The sequence below is a fragment of the Dermacentor silvarum genome, chromosome 1 (assembly GCF_013339745.2).
Source record: "Dermacentor silvarum isolate Dsil-2018 chromosome 1, BIME_Dsil_1.4, whole genome shotgun sequence".
NCBI classification, from domain to species: Eukaryota; Metazoa; Arthropoda; class Arachnida; order Ixodida; family Ixodidae; genus Dermacentor; species Dermacentor silvarum.
In genome coordinates, this window is record NC_051154.1 from 283,790,687 (window position 1) to 283,807,119 (window position 16,433).

The 16,433-nt window shown below is 46.0% G+C and overlaps 1 long non-coding RNA gene across 1 annotated transcript in view; it reads right to left on the reverse strand.

The window, feature by feature from the left end:
- Positions 1 to 4,902: 4,902 nt before the first annotated feature.
- Positions 4,903 to 16,433, reverse strand: part of LOC125942198 (uncharacterized) — a 32,259-nt gene continuing 20,728 nt past the window's right edge. Inside the window, exon 4 of the long non-coding RNA XR_007464891.1 lies at positions 4,903 to 5,004. This is a non-coding gene — a long non-coding RNA (uncharacterized LOC125942198). The remainder of the gene's footprint in view (positions 5,005 to 16,433) is intronic.

Here is a 16,433-nt window from a genome sequence, read left to right on the forward strand (position 1 = left end):
AAAAAAAGAAAAAAGCCACAGTTTCGCCCGAAAGGTGAAGCAACAGAAGTGCACCAGCAGCAGCGAGCGAATTGACCTTTTCGCAGTCTCTCATTTCGACGCGAACTAAATGTCGAAGGCACAGCGCATACGAAGCTACTGGCACTAGGCGCACTTTGTCAACATCACAGATTATTTTGACGATAAGGTCCACGCGGGCGTGCACTTTGCGCACGTCGCAGATCGCTTTCAGGATACGGTACCCGCACGGGTGCGTCGTATCTGCAACATGCCGGTCGCTTGTTGCACGCATCGGTCGCTTGTTGCAATGTACATTCGGCCACAAAATATTGCGGGGGGCGTAAGCGCGTGGCGAAGCGGTCTTCCTCTCCTTCTAGTGGCGCACACCTGGTGTCGAGACCGACACTTGCGTGCAGGCGCGTCCTTCCGTGACTGCAAGCGTGCATGTTACCGTGCTTGTTCCTTGCGTGCCGACAATATCCCAGTGTCGCCGCGAGGTGCCCCTCTTGCAATTGGCACTGTAGCGGCTTCTACGGAAAAAAAAAAACTTAGCTGATATAACGGAAATAAGTTTGTTTTCATCTTGCCTATCATTCAATAGAGCGCCCTTTTTGCCACGCTCTTCTGCGGGAGAACGCCCCGTTCGTAAAAAGAAAAAGAACGAAGATTGGCCACGAAGAGGCACAGTGCAGAAACGATAACTGCGTTGTTGCGTTCGCGACCGCGAGATATGCATCTGCGCTCGTGACACGACAAAAAGCGGCCGCAGCTACGCACGCCAGCTCACTGTTCACATAGTTATGCCCATCGAAGCCGCCACCTCGCGACTACACTCGGATATCGCCAGCGCGCAAAGAGCAAGCGCGGGAACATGCACACTTGCAGTCACGAAAGGATGCGCATGCCTGCAAGCGTCCCTTCGAGGAGGACCGCTTTGCCACGCGCTCGTGCCCCCCGCAATATTTTGTGGTCGAGTGTACAAGCTGGGTGCACTGCTAAATTTACGTGATCGCCACATTCAAACGCAACGTAACATGCAGGAACATTATAGATTGGCTAAGTATCATGGAGAACGCCTGGTAATTCGAACATACTATGCACCTACAATGCTTTCAGCAGCGCGAAATCACGTGGCAGCGCCTCCGACCGGCATTGCTCCGTCACCGCCATCGAGCAAAAGCTTCGGCGAGACCCCTCAACGTCGCACGGAGGAAAAAGAAAACGCGGCCTCAAGGCAAGGTCATCGTTTCTGCGTGGCACCGGAACACGCGTGTACGTGCCGACATCTCAGCCAATGCTGCAGCTGCAGCGCAGAGGGAAGCAACGGAAAAGGCTGAGTCCGGCCAATGCTTCCTTCCACGGCAGAAAACGAAACTTCGGGGAGTGGGCTAAGTTGGCGCCGGGCCGGCGGGAGCGCACGGAGACAGTCAAAGGTGAGGGGGCTACCAGGGTGTTGAAAGAGAGGGCGAGGGGAGCCACCGAAGCGACAGTTGCCGAGGCCAAACCTGCTTCACTGCCGCTATTTTCCCTTAACCTGCGACGGTCCCCATGCACGCCCATCGCCGTGTCGCCTCTTCCTCTTCACAACCACAATCTTTCTGTCTCGCCGTGCCTGCGCAGCCCGCTCCCTGAAGTTTCGTTTTCTGCCGTTATCGCGAAGCGAGTGTTGGCCTACGCGGGCAGTTTCGTGGCCCTCGCTTGATATGTGCTTGCACGCCGCGATATTTCACGAATCGCACCGTTCGTACGTCGTGCTATGGTGCACGATTATTTCAAAAATAAGTCCTTTTAATTAGAGCAAATTTTTGGGCCCATTGGAGTTGGAATTATCGAGATTCGACAATACATGGAAGTCAATGGGACTTAGGTCGGGACCACGAAAACGCGACGTAGCAGCCGGGAAAACGTAGCAGTGAGGAAGGTATCAATGGGGTTCCACTATTAGAAATCTTTTCTGGTAAAAATAAATACTATTTTCTTGATATTGTATATGTCTTGATACGAATTTCGGGTGATACGAATATTTCACGTGACCCCGTGAGATTCGTATCACCAAGATTTTACTGTATAAAGAGAATGAGTTGTTGCTCAGAACCACACCATTTTTTTTAAGCATGACCTGGAATCTATGCTTACTATTAACCCTCGCAGATTAACGCGAATGAAATTGTTAATATTAGCATCACAGGTGATAATGTTTTTTCTGAAGAAGAGTGCGTGCACATTTTTAACAATACTTTTTTATCAGTTTTTACTAACGAAGACTTCGCCTCATGTCATGGCTTAAATTTCTATACCACTATGCATGGGCCCGAGATAACCATCACTAAAGCCCCTACATACGCGTTTTTGCCGAGCAGGTTACGTACCGCCAACTTACCCTCCTCCTTCATGCTACTCCCTCGCTTACCCCTTCAGTTTCCGACGTCAAGTGTAACTTACGTAGTCCCAGCTTCTGTTTTTAACGGTAGCGACATCCCTGTTGCGTAGAGGTGCGAGTGTGCAACAAGCGAAAATTCAGGAGCCGGAAATCCCCCAGAAGCAGAAAAACCTGAAACGGAAACCCCGGAAGCGGAAATTGCAGAAGCAGAACTGGTTTGAGCGAGGAATCGGGGAACAGCAGCGCACATCAAAGGTTGGCGCTACTTAGCAAAAGCGGTGATGGCGCGTGGATGGAGAAACTTTACCTATCACTGAAGCTGGGATATTTTCTTTGCTAAACAAACAGTTTCATCAGCTTCGGATCACATTGGTTTCAACAGTAAGATACTGAAAAGTATATCCCCTAATGCATGTCCCCTGTTTTGTGGACTTTTTACACAATCATTAGCAACTGGTTCCATTCCATTCTCCATTCAGGAAAATACCTAAAGTTATCCCGACATTTAAGTCCGGTGATGGTGTTCTTTTGCCAACAATCGTCCCATTTCCGTAAAAAGTACTGTCTGTAAACTTCTAGAACACATTATACATTCTCAGGTCATAAACTACCTCCAAGAAGATATTCTTGCGACACGACACTAGCTGGCTTCATCCATGATATTCTTCCATAGACGTGCGTTTGCAAGCAGATGCAATTTTTCTGTCTATTCAAGGGCTTTTGACCGCGTCCCACACCACTGGCTACTGACCACATTGGAACAGCTTAACATTAAAAAAAAAGATAAAAGATTTCTTATCATCTCACTTGCAATTCAACTCTGTTAATGACAGCACCTCATCTTTCCGACACGTCACTTCTGGTGTCCCCCAGGGCAGTGTGATTGCGCTGTTACTATTTTTGATCTATATTAACGATCTTTCACCTTCATTGTCATCCAGCATTAGACTGCCAATAATTGCGTCATATATCGTGATATATCCTGCATCACCGACCAGCTGACTTTACAATGCGACCTTGACACGACAAGTTCATGGTGCTCATCCTGACTAATGCCACTTAAACACTGTAAAACAAAGGCTACGTCATTTACTAGCCGTGTTTGCCGTACGCCATCATCTTACAAATTAAACAATAGCTCAATTGAACTGACATCAACGTACAAATACCTTGGCCTTCATTTACAATCTGACTTACCATGGGATTACCACATTAACACAACCCTTGCTTTCGCTAATAGCTCTCTCGGCTGTCTTTAACATAACATTATACAAGTGCCTATTGAACTTTGTAAACTTGCTTACACCACGTTAATCCGACCTAAAATTCAATATGCATCTGCTATCTGGGATCCTTATAAACACTGCATTATTAACAATATCATAGCCCTTCAAAACCGTGCTGTTCGCTTCATCTACTCTGAATACTCACCTTTCGCTAGTGTCACTGCTTTAAAAAATAATGCACAATTGCAAGAGTTTTCGCACCGCCATAAACTTTATCATCATCCAGCAACCAGCATGTTTCCTGCAACCAGCAGCTATCTTTCCTCGCCAGGATCATCCTAACAAAGTAAAACAGATAATGTGCCGCTCTAAACACTATGCTGAATCTTTCATACCACACACATCGAAGGATTGAAACCAGTTGCCATCCCAAATCGCTACAGAAACTATCCTCAGCAAATTTCAAGACCTCATTCACGATAACTTGCAGGCTAAATTCCCTGATAATTATTCCAATGGTCTTGTTCTTCTCAGTGTTTTTTTTCTATGTTTATTGTATTTTGCATTTTTATTCAATTTACTGTACTTTATACTTTTGCTCTGTACTTTATTCGATACCAAACTTTGTAACTTTGTTTGATTACATTCTTTATTTGTTCTCCTTTAACGACCAATAACTCGAGCTATTACCTGTGTGTGTTCACGTAACGTGTAAATATATTTGCAATAGTTATATCCATTTTTTGCACCTATTCTACTGTATTACCTTTTTTAGTGAATTTTGTATACACATGAATTGTTAATTATAGTTTTCTTGGAATCATATTCACCCTACTATAAGTCTATTTGTATCCGAACCCTCCTATGTATAATGCCCTCCACCAGAGGGCCCCCCTTAGGGGTAACTTGAATAAGCAAATAACTGTTCATCGTAAATAACTGTTCATCGTTTTATACTTTTGTTTGAAAATTTGCCCACCCCCAGAGCAGTGGTTTTACTTTTAGCTGTCTAGATAACCAGATATCCGTGTAAAACGAACCAATTTTCGGATCTGTCAACTAGGTAAAAACCTAACTGCATACGACTCGCTGACGTCAGTCTCACTTGTATTTGATTTAATTTTAATCGATCGAAAAACGCTACAAATCACTGCATATATCACTCGCCAGACACATCGTTCTCTCTCATTTACGCCGCTTGTGCCACTTGGGGCCGCAAGAAATGTGCAAGCTATTGAAAAAGCCAGTGATAATTTAGCAGAAGAGTCGATGGTTCGATCACTAATATTTGAATCTCACCCTTAACAACCTTGTAAAACACGGTACAATGCATCGATCTGCAGTGTTTCACCATAATGGGATCCAGGGCAGCCAGGACGCTTGTGGGATGCATGGCACCTCGAAGAGAAGCCGCAACGAACAGTTCAATGATCAGTTGCACCGGGCCATGAAACAGCACGCATCAAACACAGGAGCTGCTATTCGAAACTCGTACCGGAGTTCGACTCCGCGGAGTCGGTCATGCTATTCAGCTCAGCGCTCGAACTGAGCCTGATGTCCACGGAAAATATTGGCGTATCTCTCAGTTGACATCGAGTGCCAACCTGGACTAACCTGCCGTAGACAGTCGCAGTCGGCCTACTGCGCTTATACAAAATTTGGAACGCACTTGCGAGCACAACCACACGCTAAAGCACATTGCCAAAGACTCACGGCTTAGGCGGTGCTGCTAAACAGCACCCCCAATGGCGAGTTCATTGGGTTTGAGCAGTTGTATATATCCTCCTTGGTTTTCAGTAGGGGCGAAGGTGGTCGTAAGAGAGATGGGAGAACGGCTCCCTTAATCTGTAACCTGTGTTATGCATAGTCTAGTTATTTGGTTTTGAAAAAGCAATATATGCATTAGTAGAATAATCATGTTATAGGTGTTTTCACTATGTTTGGAGAATATTTATCAATTATTTCAAAAGTGCAAATTCTTAATTGTAATCAACCTTTCTTTTGATATATGGGGGTTAAAACGCTTATGATACTGTCACAGACCCCAGAATGTGATTCATTTTTTCAGAAAAATTAACTTCATCTTTATTACAAGAGCTTTTGTTTTTGTGGTACTTTAAAATCAACCTCGGTCAAATTAAGAACAAAAATTATTATAAGTTATCTTTTAACCTTATTCATTTGTTCCCATACACGCTCACTATAATATGAGTGAGCTGTAAGGCCATACAAAATGAATGTCGAAATCATTTCTTGAAGTACAATACAAAAATGATATGCGAGATCCACAAAACTGCCACGCGCACCCCTTTTTTTTTTCTCTTGGGCGCACGTCCTATACTTGCAATTATGTGCAAGGACAAAAAAAAGTCGTATTAAATCGCAACAGACCATTGGCCTCGTTTTATTGACGTACTAATGATACAAGCTTAGAAAATGCACAGAAGTGGATGACATAGGCAACATTTTCATGAATACATCAACTTGCTCAAATGAAGAGAAGGGCGTAAACTGTACGTTCACCTGTTGTCTTTAAAGACACGGAATACTTCTTCGAAGTGTTGCACCAGCGCACAATGCGCGATCGGTGAGTCGTGAGACATCGTTCGAATAGCAGCAGGCAACGAACGGCGCCATCCTTTGCCAATTAAGACTTCTTCAATCGATGGTATTGGGTGCCACACACACAAAGCGAAAGGGACTGCCACGCACACCTCACACAGCGAGTGATTACGAGAAGTGCGTCAGCCCACGCTGGCCAACACTCGTCGGCTAGAAAATGAAACCCAGCAGAAGACCCGGCTATGACTGAACGGTTCGGTACGGCTCACTGAACAAGAGAGAACCGGCTTCCTCTCTTCAAAGGAACCACCGCTCAATTTTAGTGAACCGCGGACCACTTGTTCTTTAAAAAGAGCAGCTCGAAAGATCCAGCTCGCTCCTGAGCGACCCATCTCTACTGTATGCTGTTGAAAGCTCAGGAGCGCAATGGAGTCGCTGCTTTCGCTTTTGTTGCATTTTATATTTCGGCAAATTCCAGGTGTGCAAGCATTCATCAGGCCAAGCACTCTTCGAAAAGGCAGGAAGCTCATCAACGCGCCTTACGTTTACGACGTGCAGGAGATAGAGGGGGACCATTCCGGCGCGCGAATGTCGTACTACGACGTTAAAATCCAAGTATGTTCTAAGAGGGAGGTTGGCGCGATTAGCGACAATGGATGGATCAAGAGATTGCTCTTAAGATTGCCAAAATGATCCGCAATAAACGACCAAACAGAATCATGAAAGACATCCACCGACCACTGCTGGCCGCGGCCCAAATTCACACATTCGGGCTGCAGTGGGTCTATGCCGTTCCTGCATCACAGTCAATCGCACAAGCACTTTTCCCGTGCCAGATCTTGAGGTCTCGCTACTTTGTTGTAGGTGGAGTGATGATGTATCTTGGCCCCTTTTCTTTCATCTAAGTATTATAGAAGCACTATACATATTTATATTTTGAAAGCTGAGTATAGCAGATGGAAATGAGCAGTCTAAAGAGATGATGTGCAATGTTGTGACAATATATCTTACAACAGCCGTTTTTAAGGTAGATGACTACTGTGCTTTGTTAACGCGGCACACACCCACTAAACCTCTCCATTTCACTTGTGGGGTCAGCTGGAAGCGGCCGGGTATAAACTGCCGGAAAAACGGTAGGAACATATATGCAGGCCGGGTGACACACATGGCGTCGTTCGTCTCATTGCCCACAAAGTGACGACTGCATATAGTACAGGGAACACGTGCAAGAGAAGTTGCAAATACCTGACACACATGCATAGCAGACATCGTTTCTCTTGCATAATTACTTCCCGCATCGAACAGCACGTATCCAGCGCTCCCGTCGCTCCGCTTCGTATGGCTTTCTGGGGATTCAATAGAACCGCACATCAGGATTGTGATCCTCGTATTCAGGACAATTCACTACGCAACAATAATGGCAGCTACCGCGCTTCGGGACCGTGCACTGCACAGCGTAGTCACCAGGTTCTCCTGCTTTCGACGCAGTTTGTCAAAGCTGAGAGCGCTCGCTTTCCATTTCCGGCGATGCAGGCAGTAGCGCACAAGGTCGTGCGTACGTTTCAAGCACTTTCCGAGTCTGAAAGCTACTCGCAAAGCAAGCGAGACATCTGTAATTCAAGTGACGCCATCCATCTTAACTAGAGTGGGCCGGACAGCGCTCTCCCGCAGAGGCACTGCGTGTGGAAAAATTGTGCAAGGGCGATGTGAGCGATTGGGGTGGAGACGTGCTCCGTGGCATATTCAACGTACTTTCGCTGCGGGCGCCCAGGCCGATTGCGCACTGTACGCTCCTAAAATAGGGCTTTATTTCAACTGCAAATTTATGTTTACACCACTTTACCACACATATATATTTAAGGCATGGATTATTTCATTTCATTTTTCATTTCATTTTATTTGGGCCCATTTACAAGCAAATGGAGGGGGCCAAGGTAAAAGCTGCTTATTGGCAGCTTGAGTGGTCCCTGGCCACCTTTAAATATTGGCAGACCGGTGGCAAAGAACAGTGGGTTACATATTAAAGGGAGTAATCACATTTCTTTCACTGTGAGTAGAAGTGGTTTCACTGTACCATGGTGAGTTAAATTAGTTTTCGCAAGACAGATGAGCTCTGATGGTGTCAAGGCATGAATGTCAATTCCGGCTTCTAGGTAAGAATTTAGTAGCCATGGCAAGGTGTTTGCGACCATTTGATGGGCGTAATTTGTTATCCAAAAAGGTATGGGCCATTTTTCATGGCTGCGCGTGTCATATGTGGGTGTATGCTCTTTTAAGTTTGCTACGTTTGTTATTAGGTTGCTTCTATCTTTTACCTGAAAGTAGTTAGTGCGTAGGAGAGTTTGTAGAGATGATGACTTTTTGTTATGTTGTACTTGGTGAAAAGACCTTCAGTGTGCGAGTTGTACGGCACATTTGCAATAGCTCGTATTACTTTTTTTTGCATCAGTAGTATTTTAGAGAGATTGGAAGCCGATGTTGTGCCCCATACAAGATGGCAATAATTTACATGCGAGGCAAACAGTGCATTATAAATGATCAATTTAGCTGACGTTGGTAAAAGGTATCGATTTCGATGTAGTATACCTGTTATGTGGCTCAGTTTCTGGAGTATAAAATTCACGTGAGCGTCCCATTGCAATGTGTGGGTAAAGTATACTCCAAGTACTTTTACCACATCAACAACCTCTACATTCTCAGAGTTGTAAAATATCTTGAGTACACGTACCTCTTGTTTTAAAGATGACTGCTTGTGTTTTATTGGAGTTTACTTTTAAAAGGTTGTCCTGGCTCCATTTTGAGAGATGGGTGAAGAGATTGTTCGCTGCACCAATGAGGCCTGTATAAGAGTTGTTTGATAAAAAAAACACTTGTATCATCTGCGTAGTTCATGAATTTTGCCTCTCGGTGGATAAGAACTATGTCAGTTATGTAGATATTAAATAGAAATGCACTAAGGATACTTCCCTGAGGGACACCTGTTTGTATTTGTCATGTAGATGATATGCTAGTGTTTATAGACACATACTGCTGCCAATTTCTAAGGTAGGATGTCAGTAACTGAAGAGGAAGGCCCCTGATGCCATATCTTTCAAGCTTAAGTATTAGGAGGTCATGATTTATGCAGTCGAACGCTTTTGTGCAGTCTATGAATAGATCAATTACAACTAACTTATGTTTGAGGTTTTGCAGTACATATTGTTACGGATGAGGCGTGTTTATTTACAGGTGATGGATGAGAGTCCAGGAAAAACAGTCCAGCACCGGTTTCGTTCTGCGCTCCGCACCCAAAAAGATCCGTCCTCCTCTTCTTCCTTTCGTCTCCACCAAGGCGTTACATTCCCCGTTTCGCAGACGAAGCCCATCATGCGAGTTAGGGCTGAGTTATAGTGTGATATCGCTTGAGGCGTGTAAAATGCGCAAGTTGAGTAGCGCTAGAGCGGCGTCCTGGTGACCTTACACGGGCGACCACATACGTTAAATCACTAATGCGGTCAATGATGGTGAAGGGACCGGTATACTGAGCCAAGAACTTTTGGTATAACCCGCGTTTGCACTTAGGGGTCCACAGCCACACCAAGTCACCTTTTTCGAATGAAACTGAGTCGTGGCGGCGGTCATACCACTCCTTGGAGCGATCTTGTGATGCCAGTGTACGCAGACGAGCAAGTTGTCGGGCTTCCTCAGCACGGCACAAAGTTTCGGCAACTGAATCCTCTGCATGCAGGGCAAAGGGGAAAATGGTATCGAGACAGCTGCGCGGTGCCCGAGCATAGAGTAGGTAGAAAGGTGTGAAGTTCGTAGTTTCGTGCTTCGCTGTATTGTAGGCATAAGTAATAAATGGCAAGATGTCATCCCAGTTCTTGTGATTGGATGATACATACATAGCCAGCATGTTGGTCAGGGTGCGGTTCGTACGTTCGACAAGGCCATTCATCTGAGGATGATATGGTGTTGAGTGGCGGAACTGCGAAGTGCAGAGTCTAAGCAATTCTTCCACGGCATCGGCGACGAATTGGCGACCACGGTCGCTGATGATTACACGAGGCGTAAATTACGTAGCGTAACAAGAAGGCAGCGACGTAGGTAACGGTGGAGGAAGCTATCGCAGCGGTTTCCGCGTATCTAGTAAGGTGATCGACACAGACGATGACCCAACGGTTGTTGTTCGAAGACCGTGGAAACGGTCCTAACAGGTCGATACCAACTTGCTCGAAAGGTGTAGTAGGCGGCGCTACAGGATGAAGAAGGCCTTGTGGAGCGCTTGTAGGTCGCTTGTGACGCTGGTACTTGTCAGCAGCTCGACACGTATTGTTTAGTAGAATGTCGCATCTTAGGCCAGTAAAACCGCTCCTGTATTCGATGTAGGGTGCGAATGAATCCAAGATGGCCTGATGTCGGATCATCGTGCATGACACGGAGAACGTCGTAATGCAGACTTTCGGGAACAACCAGTAAATACCGCGCGCCACTTGCTGAGTAATTTGTCTTATATAGCAGTCCATCGCAAAGACAAAAGCAACCACTGGCCTTGGGATTGCAGGCATCGGCGAACAAGGGGTCCAAACATAAGTCATTGCGCTGTTCCCGCTGGAAGACGGTGGCGTCAGGAAACGAGTGAGAGACAGCAGCATAGCAGGTGTCGAGACTGTCCATGTTATCCTCCGTTGTGGACAGAGGAAGGCGAGAAAGGCAATCAGCGTCGGCATGACGTCTTCCACTTTTGTACGAAACATTGAAGTCAAATTCTTGGAGCCGTAAAGCCCAGCATGCTAGACGACCGGAGGGATCACGTAGGGTAACAAGCCAACATAAGGAATGATGGTCAGTCATAATTGTAAATGGACGCCCGTAGAGGTAGCAACGGAACTTCTGAACAGCAAATACAGCCGCTAAGTATTCTTGCTCTGTCACAGTGTAGTTTCGTTCAGCCTTGCTGAGAGAACGGCTCGCATAGGCCACCACATACTCTTCATTATTATGGCGCTGAACAAGCACTCCACCGATGCCGATTCCGCTGGCGTCACTGTGCACTTCGGTAGGAGCAGACGTATCGAAGTGACGAAGAATGGGTTCTGATGTTAGGAGAAACTTGAGTTGAGAGAATGCCGCGTCGCATTCAGGTGTCTACTTGTACAGGCTGTCTTTTCGCAAGAGACTTGTCAATGGATAAGCAATGTCCGCGAACTTGGGCACGAACCGTCGAAAGTAGGAGTATAATCCCAAGAAGCTGCGGAGTTCTTTTAGTGACTGAGGTCGCTTAAAGGCACTGACTGCTTCTATTTTCCAGGGGTATGGCCTGACACCATCTTTGTCAACCAGGTGACCAAGAACTAACGCTTGTCGTTCGCCAAACCGGCACTTCTTAGAATTCAAAACCAAGCTGGCCTTTTCGACGCAGTCTAAAACGAGGTTTAAACGGGCGTTATGCTCTTCAAAAGTACGTCCGAAAATGACGTCATCTAGATAGCATAAACATACCTCCCATTTTAGACCGCGCAGAATCGAGTTCATAAATCTTTCGAAAGTAGCGGGGGCATTGCAAAGCCCAAATGGCATAACATTAAATTGATACAGTTCATCGGGTGTCACGAATGCAGTCTTCTCCTTGTCAGCAGAGCGCATAGGGATCTGCCAATACCCTGATCGTAGATCTAGTGAAGAAAAGTAGGAAGCCGAATGTAGACAGTCGATAACATCGTCGATCCGAGGTAGTGGATATACATCTTTTTTGGTGAGGGCGTTTAATCGTCTATAATCAACGCAAAACCTCCAAGAACCGTCTTCTTAACCAAAATGACAGGTGCTGCCCAAGGGCTGCACGATTCTTCAATAACGCCCTTCTGCAGCATATCCTGAATTTGTTCGGCAATAACTTTCCGCTCAGATGACGACACTCGGTAAGGTTTTTACCGGACAGGATGAGCAGAGCTTGTATCAATTTTGTGCTGAGCTCGAGAACATGGTAAAGATGGTAGCTTCTTCTTTTTGCAGAAGTCAAACACAGAAGCATGTCTTTCCAATAGCTCAACCAATCTTTGTCGCTCGTGTGAGCGTAGGTTCTTACTAATCATGCTCAGAATCTGCGACTCGTAGGAGCAACTGCATTCGCCAATGGCCAAGCGTTTTTGATCTTCGTCGTCAACGGCAGCGATAGAATTCCCGTTGGCACCATCAAAGATGGCGAGCTTCATTCCACGAGGAAGTATAACAGGCACTGGCGAACAGTTAAGTGCCCACAAAGACGTGGCTCGGTTGCTAATCGACACAATACAGCGAGGCACTAAGATGTTTTTCTTAGCACACTGACCGGTCAGAGGTTGAACGATCGCATCAAAGGGAGATGCGGCAGAGACGGAAGCAAGCACAGCAACTGACCGCATGGACCATGGTGGCACTGTCAGTTCATCGGAAACAACCAGTGTGTCTTCTGCGGGTGGCAGCTCGTCACAGAGGGCATGAACGACTTCACTGCTGACTGAAAGTTCACCGGTCCAACAGTTGACGAAAGCGCCACACTCTTGGAGAAAGTCAATACCGAGAATAACTTCGTGTGTACACCGCTGCAGAACCAGGAATTCAGTTGGGAACACCTTTCCGGCCAACAAGACGTTAACGACGCAAACTCCCAGGGGATGAAGTATTTCTCCTCCGACACCACGAAATCTTGTAGATTCGTGCCAAGAAAACATAACTTTGCGGCCAATGCGATCTTTGAAAGAATGACTCATAACAGAAATGGTTGCACCAGTGTCCACTAAAGCCGTAGCACATACTCCATCTATTAACACCTTTATCTTGTTCTTAAGCATCGTAACTGGCGGAGGCATCTGAGGTAAGTCATTTTGTGCGACCTCACCTCCATCGGTCGCGCCGGCTGGTTTCCCGCTGGTGGCGGTGGTGATAGCCGCCGTTGCGGTGAAGGCGAGCGGCGCAGTCTGGCGGACGGAGGTGTCAAACTACGGTCAGAAGCGGGAGAACTATTGCGCCGATTCTCTTGTCGTGAGGTTCTCCTGGAATAGGCGGACCAGGGATCGTTGTTGTGACCATTGCCAGCGCGAAGAAACGTTGATGGCGGATCGTATCGGGCTGTTTCCCTGCGCCGACGACAGAACCGAGCTATGTGTCCGGTAGCACCACAACAATAACACACAGGAGGTTGGCGATATGCGTTGTAGCCCTGAAAAGCATTGCCGCGACGCTGTGGGACAAATGCATCTTCACGCGGCTCCTGGTGTGTAGCGGCCGGCTGACGAGGATAGCTGAAGCGGCGTTCGTAGCGCGACTCTGGGTAGTGATTGGGCTGCGGCCTCGGTGGCGAGCGAGAACTGTAGTTGTAGTCCTCTACGCCCGTTGCAGCGATAGAAACATGATGAGCGGGTGCTGGGATTGGCGCAACATCATAAGGTGTCGAGTGCACGTGTCGGGTGAGCTCTTCCCGTACTATCTCTCGTATTGTAGACGCGCGATCAAGGGACGTGTAGTCGTCAACACTCGCAACGGTTGTCAGATTCGGTAACCGACCGAATTTTGGCATGATACGTTGCATCTTCAAGGCCTCGAATGCACGACAATGCCGTATGACATCAGCTACTGCACCAAGGTTCTCTTTGCTGATGAGGAAGTGGTATACATCCTCGGCAATTCCTTTTAAGAGGTGGCCGACCTTGTCCTTCTCTGACATGCGAGGGTTGACGTTCTTGCAGAGCTTCAATATCACCTCAATATAAGTCGTGCACGTCTCGCCTGGCACTTGGGCTCTTTGCAGCAGCGTTTGTTCAGCCTGCTTCCTCTTCGCGACTGAGTCCCCACAACACTCAGTTATTTCCGACACAAATCGATCCCAGGTCGTGAGGGCGTCCTCATGGTTGTCAAACCACACAAGTGCCGTGCCCGTTAAGAAAAACACGACGTTGGACAGCCGAGTTGCCTCGTCCCAATGGTAATAGTTGCTCACCTGTTTGTAGTGAGTGAGCCACTCATCCACGTCCTCGCCAGACTTGCCTCCAAATGTGCGAGGCTCTATCAGGTGCTGACGCTGCCAGGAACCAGCCGCGGCTGAGGCAGTTACCGAAGGGGCCGCTGTAACCAGGGCAGGGGCTGCAGCTGCAGGAACTGGCACAGTCCGGGTTCTGTCTTCACCGCGAGACATCTCGACCACCAGCGGCAAGGGCGGCAGTCCAGCAAGGCGGCGGCTTCGGCGCAGATCAGGTGGTTGCAGAACCGTGTTGCGTCGCGTGGTTGAGTACCCAGCACCTCCACCACAAAACTGTTACGGATGAGGCGTGGTTATTTACAGGTGATGGATGAGAGTCCAGGAAAAACAGTCCAGCACTGGTTTCGTTCTGCGCTCCGCACCCAAAAAGATCCGTCGTCGTCCTCTTCTTCCTTTCGTCTCCACCAAGGCGTTACAATATTCTTTCAGTGCTACTAGTGCTAGTTCTCTTGATTTACCTTGTTGAAAACCGTATTGAGCGTCTGTAATTAGTTTGTTTCTTGCTGAAAGATGTTAATTGGTTGAGTATGATTTTTTCAAGACCTTTAGAAAACTGCGGCAGAATAGATATCGGGCGGTAATTTTTTATATCGAGCACGTCACCTTTCTTATATAACACAATTACTTTTGCGATTTTCATTCTTTCAGGAAAAGTACCTGATGTTATGCATAAGTTATAGATATAAGCTAACACATGTGCAATGTCAGAAATGACATGTTTGATGGGTCTTATTTGGAGGCCATCAGCATCGCAGCTACATGAATTTTTCAGTTTGAGAAAAACTGAACAAACCTCGGTAGGCGTTGTCGCTTGAAAAAAAATAGTGTCCGTAGTTGCAGGGAACTAAAATGTATATGGTGGGCTTTGTGATGAATAGGAATCAGTGTCTGTAAAGTAATCATTAAGTGGATCAACTAAATGATCTCCGGTTAAAAGGCATCCGTTTACAGAAACTTTCTTTATAGGTTCAGTGTTTTGTTTGCGTTCCATTAGCTCATTTAACTTGTTCCACATCTTCTATGTATGCCCCTCGCATGAAGAAAATGTACGTAGATAATAGCGATTTCTTGTATTTCTTAGTTCTTTATTTAACTTATTTCTGAAAAGTTTGAGGCATTTTAGATCCTTGCTGTTCCGAGATTTTATAAACCTGGCATAAAGCTTATCTCTTTATTTTTTTAGAAGCTCTTCGGTGATCCAAGGTTTCCGATAAGCTTTGTGGTTTCTTTTTTTTTGTATGAACTGTTGCGCATAAACATCTGAAAATTTCTTTAAGAAAATGTTGTATGTTGGCTCAGCCTCGTTTTGTTGAAAAACCTCCTTCCAAGATACTTGTCTCAAGACATCTTGAAAGGCAGTTAATGTGTGCTCGTTCATTGTCTGAAATGTTTTTTCAGTGTTATCTTTTTCGGTCTCGTTTGCTCTTGTGTGGATAAACATGACTATTGGCATGTGGTCACTAAGAGGACAGTTTAAGACTTCACTGGTTAAGAATGGATCATAGTTCGTTATAAAAAGATCAAGAGTACTTTCCGTAGTTTCTGTTATTCTCGTGAAGGTTTCAACTGCATTTATACATCTGCTTGACACAAAAATCCTTGGAAATGTCATTTTCCTGGCACCATCGAAACTCATATCAATGTTGAAGTCTCCTCCTAAGATCACTTTACATTTGTTTTCTGACGCAAATTCTAGCATGCGCTCTAAAGAAGTGAAAAAAGGTTCTAATAAACCATCCGGCGGGCGGTAAGATACTGCAAAAAGTACACCCGGTGTTTGCACACACAGCATTTCACAGTTTTCTGTCATGTAAGAATACTTGGTTAACAGTTCACATGAAAGAGAATCATCTAGCAAAACAGATACTCTTCCACCACGACGTGAGGTTCGGTTTTTATGAAATACTTTTTTGCGAGGCAGGCGAAAGACATCATCAGAGCAATACCATGTTTCGCTTAGCATGACAACATTGCACTGACTATTTATATCAGAAAAAAAAGTTTCTAATTCAGGTCGCTTGCTGGAGACTGATGAATGTTCATATGTATGAAAGACAGTCCCTTCTTTTGAGTGACTAATGACGTGAACCAATCCTCCTTGCCAATATATCCCAAATGATTCATTACGCCAAAGAGTCAAATGACAACAAGAAGTTGGCGTTAATTCCAATAGAGCACGAAGATCATTTTCATCCTTAACGACGTTTGCCGATTCACTGTTTGCCCTACGCACGAGAACTTTTCCATTTGAGTGCCACACGAACTTGTA